The 6334-nt window shown below is 34.1% G+C and overlaps 1 long non-coding RNA gene across 1 annotated transcript; it reads right to left on the minus strand.

Annotated features, from left to right (window-relative positions):
- Nucleotides 1–26: 26 nt before the first annotated feature.
- Nucleotides 27–3305, minus strand: LOC129123540 (uncharacterized). The gene is made up of 7 exons (XR_008534710.2): nt 3276–3305; nt 3116–3151; nt 2745–2792; nt 2124–2153; nt 943–981; nt 266–307; nt 27–69 (listed from the first exon to the last, which is right to left on the minus strand). It is a non-coding gene; the product is annotated as an uncharacterized LOC129123540 (long non-coding RNA).
- Nucleotides 3306–6334: the final 3029 nt, after the last annotated feature.

Consider the following 6334-nt stretch of genomic DNA (forward strand, 5'->3'; position numbering starts at 1 on the left):
ATTATTCAGTTGACAGTACATTATTACCTGCATGTCAGAGTGGCTGCTATTTGAAGGAGAAGAGGCATTCTGTGAAGAAAAAAAAGACTCATATCTGTAAGTGTAATAAAATAAAATACATAGTTCTATTTGGGAAGAAACACCTAACCCTAAAGAGAATTAGTTGTTTTTTGTGGACCTTTCTTTTTTTTGTAGGTAATACACAAGGAGCTACAAACTTACTACTACCAGCAGTTGTTCAGAAAAAGGGACAGGAATGGTTTACCTGTACATCATAGGCCCTTCTGCTTAGAACATGTGATGTGTCCTGTAAAAAAATAATAACATTTACAATGAGGAGATGAAAATTCTGTGATCAGTGATAGGTCTTTTTTTCTTTCCATATTATTTGTTTATAAGAGCACTAGACCCATTATTGTGTACATTGAGTAGGAATGCATTCTTATAAAATAAAAGGCTATTTGCTTATAATTTTTATAAGGCTACTACTGAGTCTGACTTGCAACTATACAGTACAGATATCTGTATCTCCTATAATGAGCATAATAATATAGGAATTATATGTTACTTACTTATTATTCTATCTTTCTTCAGCTAAAATGTTAGCTGTCCTTTGTTTGTATGATACTCATTTAATTTTAACTTTAGCTTGGACCAAATCTGTATGTACTTAATGAAGAACAGGAATTTGAGCTAGCCTATACTTCAAAGAATGATTTTCATGTCTTTTTTTTTTTTGTCATGTATATAGTTTCTTTAAAGAGATTCATCCAAAGAACAAATACCCAAGTAATTTTATTTTCCTTTTCCCTTATGCAGGAGGATATTGACTACTATAAACATGATTAGGGAAAAGTTAGGTATAATTAAGACAGATAAGGTATAGTTAGGTCTAAAATCCTACAAGGAGGCAAAAAGTAAAAGAAGAAAAGTGTTACTTACTCGGGCAACAACAACTTTCTTCTTTGCACAACCAGAACGCTGCAAAGGAGCCACAAGACTGTTAGTCCTTTATAGCTGTAGCTGTCTACACTAAATACTTTAACTAAAATCTACTACTTTTTAGGGTGATATTTGGAAAAGGAAGATATCCAGAGATTGTGTTTTATTAGCAGTAAGATTCCTAAAAAGCATATTCTTTGTCTGTTTTCAGCTTATCTCTTTCAACAGAGGGAGACTCCCCTAAGTTCCTGCTTAGGGGAGTCTCCCTCATCCCTCAGCTGAACCACTCTAGTTTAGTTTACAATCTGTATAAGGCTCCTTTCTATCTCTCTTTTTTCTTACTTTTTAGCATTCCCCATCCTTCTTTGTGAGAGACTTTAGATGCCAACTTTTTACAAAGCAGTCCAGCCATACAGACTGGATAGAGATAACCAAGGGAATACTAACATATTTCATGTACTAAGGAGGAAGTGAGGAGGCTCCTAAACAGGGCTTGCTGATGAAGGATTTTTTTTTCAGAACATTTTTAATTGAACCTAATGCAATGAATTCCAGAGGAAAAACAGGGAAAACAATGAAGCAGAATAGTGAATGGCTGAGAACTGAAGAGGCGAGTAGCTGATGAGAGAAGGTTACTCTAGATGGCAGTAAAACAAAAAGAGGCTGTGACGGATGGAAACAGCTTTTCTGTGAACAGAAACGAGTAGAGAAAATGTAATTTATTTACACATAAATTATTTACACAACAGTGTATTTGCTGGGTCACAATCTATTCATGGTAATCACTGTTTCTGCTTGTAGGACAGAGGGAAAGTCTTGACAGAGAGAGTAATACTGGGTAATACCAGGCACAAATGTTACTTTACAACAGCATCATGTAAGTGACATTAAATCTGAATAAGTGAGGAAAGCTTGACATGGTTACATGCCTCATGTACACAGGTGATTAATTCCCAAATTATCCAGTCAAAATGGACATATTATGAAGGAAATATATTAGTACATATTTTTAGAAGTATTGTGTCATTTGAAGTAATTGTGCAGCAGCCTTGAGTACAGAGAAATTAACTTATTGAAGAGTAGTATAAAGCAATCATATACCAAAGGTGCACAGGTCTAATATAGAAGTGTTGTCATTAATCATTAGGATTTGAACACTACAGAACAAACAAAGTACTTACCTGACCATTGGCACTGTAGGTAGTGTCATTCTGGAAAAGAATACATTATTTCCTTTTTTAAAGAATTATTTAAATAAAGCAAGCTTAAAGAAAATTAATTGTTTCTGATATCCCATACAGACATAACAAAATCACTTTTGCTCCCATTCTCCACAGCCTTGTCTAAATTAGTTTGAAATTCTACCATTGCAGTCTGAAAAACATTATAACAACCTTAGTACAGTACAAATGTAACATGAAAAGCAGTGGAATATCTGTCCCTTCTTCTTGCATTCATTGTATGTACTTAAAGATTTTCTTGCAGGTTTTTTTTTTTTCAGTTAATGTAAAATGTACCCTTAGATTTTGAGGAAAATATCTGTTACTGCAAAGCCATTGAATTTTGTTTTTCATATTTCATTTCATCCAGTTAAATGCATTTAAAAGCATGAACTGTATCTGTAAACATATATTCAACAATTTTCAGCAAGAGAAAAGACAGTTGCTAAAATAGCTATTAGTGTGGAAACTCAGCATTCTTTCTGGATCATTCTGCTCCAAAGACTGCATCTAGCAGAGCAATATTTTCTCATCTACATTAAAAATGTTGTGATGAAAATATATTAGAGAAAGGATACTCACATCATCACAGGCATTGGGATTACTATCATATGAGGAATCTTGTGACTCCTAGAAGAACATCAGAAACCAGTTACTTCCTCACAAAAATGAATTTCTACAAATACACTTTCATGTTTACTCTACACAACAGAAGAGATGTTCATGCAAGGAAGAAGCAGAGTTAAATTAAATTAGGATCTTTATACGAAAAAAGGAGCCAAATCCATAGCTGCAATAGTGGCTGACAGAAAATATTCCAGTCCTCAGTAAAGAAAAAAACCCAATAAAATAAATCCAAATCACAGAGAGCACTGAAACAATTATGTTTTATTAGATCTTTTAGTTGATGTAGGGACAATAATATTATGTAACTAGGAGAAAGAACTACTTACTTGATTATCATAATAGGTGTCTGAGGATGATCCACCCTTTAAAACAAACAAAAAACTCAATCAAAATTGGAGAAAGCTACAATATAGAAAGCCTGATTTTGAGCAGAGTCTAAAGTTTATATGAAGTGATGTATAAGTAGTGAAATAGAGTATTACTTACTTGGCCACCACCATAGTTTTGTGAGTAGGATCCATCCTATAAAACAAACAAATATAAATTACTATAAAACAAACAAATATAAATTCTCTACTTCAGAAGAAACTGTGATTTGGTTCAGAGGCTGTAAAGCTGGAATAAACAATTGCCTAGAATTCCTTTGAACAAATACAATTTTCAAGGTATTTGGATAAATTATCAAACATTATAAAAATTCTTACCAGGAGAAAATCAAGGTCTGCCTACCTGGTTGTCACCATAATTTTGGGAGGATGATGATCCACTCTGCTAAAAAAAACCCAACAAAATAATTAGAATTTACATAATTTACATCACCATATTGCCAATCAGATATTGATCAGTCATTATAGAAGTTAAAACCATCATAAAACCTTGGTGGGAGGCAATACTTACTTGGCTACCACCATAGTTTTGTGAGGAGTATGAATCACCCTGTGAAAACCAAACAGCAGCAGTCATAATGCTGGAGAGCTGAATACAGCTGTCCTATGTTGCTGAGTTCTATGGAAATTCTATGTAACTTCCAATTTTATGTAAGTGGAATTTCAGGCTGATAAGAAGTATGTTTGCAGAGAATGAGTTACAGACTGGACATGGAGAGACTCTGCAAGAGTCTGTATCCCCACATGTAAGAAAACTGTACTGTGGATTAGAATTGCTTTAGATGTTTTTACCAATGGAAAGTAAAGATCTACCTACCTGACCACCCTGTGCTCCACCCTGTGATCCACCCTGTAAAGCAGACAAAAAGGCTTTAGACACTCAGTGTTTGACCATAGAATATTTTTGATGAAAGCTATGATACTGGCTTAGGAAGAGTAAGAAGCAAAGGGAGATATGCAATATGGATATAATTTCTAATGTAACAAGCACAGATTGCCAGTAATGCAATGGTAAATACTAGATGAGACATAAATCAAGGAACCCCAAACATTTAACTTTAAGTAATGTCTAGTGCACAGATGAGCTCAATTCAGAACACTTTCTACAGAATATATCTCTTTTTTTCTCCTATAGAAAACCTAATTTATACAAATGGAATGAATTTATACAAATTCCCCCGTTAGTGTTATTATACAGGAAACTGTGACCTGTGAGATACAGTGGCCTTGAGGAAAAGGTTTTCAATAAAACACTCAGTATGTTTCAATGTGCCCTCTTTAGAAGAGGAATGTAACTCCTTCCAGTGAAATCAAGAGAGACATTTGTAGAAGTATTAGTGTCAAAAGTGCATAATAAGAACAGTGAAATACTGAATTATTTAAGCAACTGGGATATTTGCTATTCACTAAAATGAGACCGAGGCTTCATTCAGAACAGTCAGAGAAAAATGAAATTAAAAGTATCAGCTTTCAATATACTAGAAGATTTCAGAACAAAATATAACCATTTTCTTAAGTCTTAAAAAGAAATAGGTCCTCTTAAAAAAAAAGCTATTATAAAATATATACCTATTAAATATATAATTCTATCAAGTTATAATAATATATTACATACAATGCATTGCATATACTGTACCACATAATAATACATTGTATCAACATCTATGTTGTTTGCATAGTTATAAAATAGTATATATTTATATATATATATATTGCTAAAACACAGTATTTGTTGAAGCAATCTATCCAATTTTTCTGTTTCTTGTGACAACTCAGTAAGAATCAAAAGAAATATTGTGAATAAAAAGGAAATAATCTGTTGCCATTTTCTGCCTAATTTTTAGCATCACAAGGATGACTTCCTTAAACATAGGTGACATCTTTTAGGCTAGTGGTTTGTAGAACTCCAACACGTGAACTTGTAACATATACACATGTAGATACACAGGTTCACTGCACAATCTTTTTTTCAGGAACTTCAGGTGAAGTCCTAAAATATTTTCTGGCTTTTGATAGGAAAAGAGAGGCTGGTGAGCTCCAGCCCTGACTTAAGTCATGCCAGTTAAGTAACTCTGAAGCAGACTTCTTCTTTCCAGAATCTGGCCTTAATGTCCTATTTAATTGGACATTTCAAAATATAATGCTAGGAAAAAGGGGCAAAAAAGGCTCCAAAGTCCCTGTGATACTCCTGTGTATAGGAAGACAGTGAGTTCTAATCTCAAAATTTGTAAGATTACTTGGATTTGTGCAATATGAATCTGAATTTGGGACTAATTGAGTTAGTGGCAAAACTAATTACAGATGCATCTTAAAATAAGAGAAAAAACCCATTTACCTGGTGGCAGGGATTGCTATCATAGGAGACACCCTGTTAAAAACCAACCAGACAAAAAAGTAAATGCCATTTTTCTTGCAAAGTAATTAATTTCCTTAACATTTCTTATGTGAGAATTAGTGTAACAAAATTCAACATATAACTTTGCAGAGGGTGAGTTTAGTTTCACTTAACCTTTTAAGTGTGTGGCTTTACCCTATGTCACTCTCATACCCCCATACAAGCATCAAGACACTTCCAAACAGATGAGCAAAGGAATACTTGTGAGCCACATGGAAAGCAGTAGGGTGGGAATTGATGTCTCTCTGTATCATCCCTTGATTGGGATGATCCCTTGATCTCCTCTTGATTGGTAAAGAACTGGGTGGGGATTTTTTGGAAGTAACTGTTACTGTTGGGTGACCATCTATCTAAATGTGGCCATCAATCTCTTGCTAGATTCACCACCATGGATTTTAGGCAAGGTTTCTGCACAGAGCCATTCTTTTGACTGTTTTGAGTATATTTTGTGATAAGAGAATGAGGAACAGTACACAGAAAGGGTTCTACCCTGGTTGTCACCCTCCCATTATTACAGTACAGGTCTTCTCTTGATAAGTCAACCTGTGACACAGCTTAGTGGAAATAACATATTCTGCAGTGTTTATCACTTCCATTGCTGGTTTATCACTTCCATTGTTGTACTGCTCCTTATGATGCTTTCAGAGGCATTTCCATTCTTGCCTAACTTACATTAATCCCAATATTTCTGCTAAATACTGCTTAAAATGTCTGTATCTATGATTATCTTTCATTCTGGTTGCTTTGCTCAATATATTTATTTA

The sequence above is a fragment of the Agelaius phoeniceus genome, chromosome 8, assembly GCF_051311805.1.
Source record: "Agelaius phoeniceus isolate bAgePho1 chromosome 8, bAgePho1.hap1, whole genome shotgun sequence".
In the NCBI taxonomy this organism is placed as follows: Eukaryota; Metazoa; Chordata; class Aves; order Passeriformes; family Icteridae; genus Agelaius; species Agelaius phoeniceus.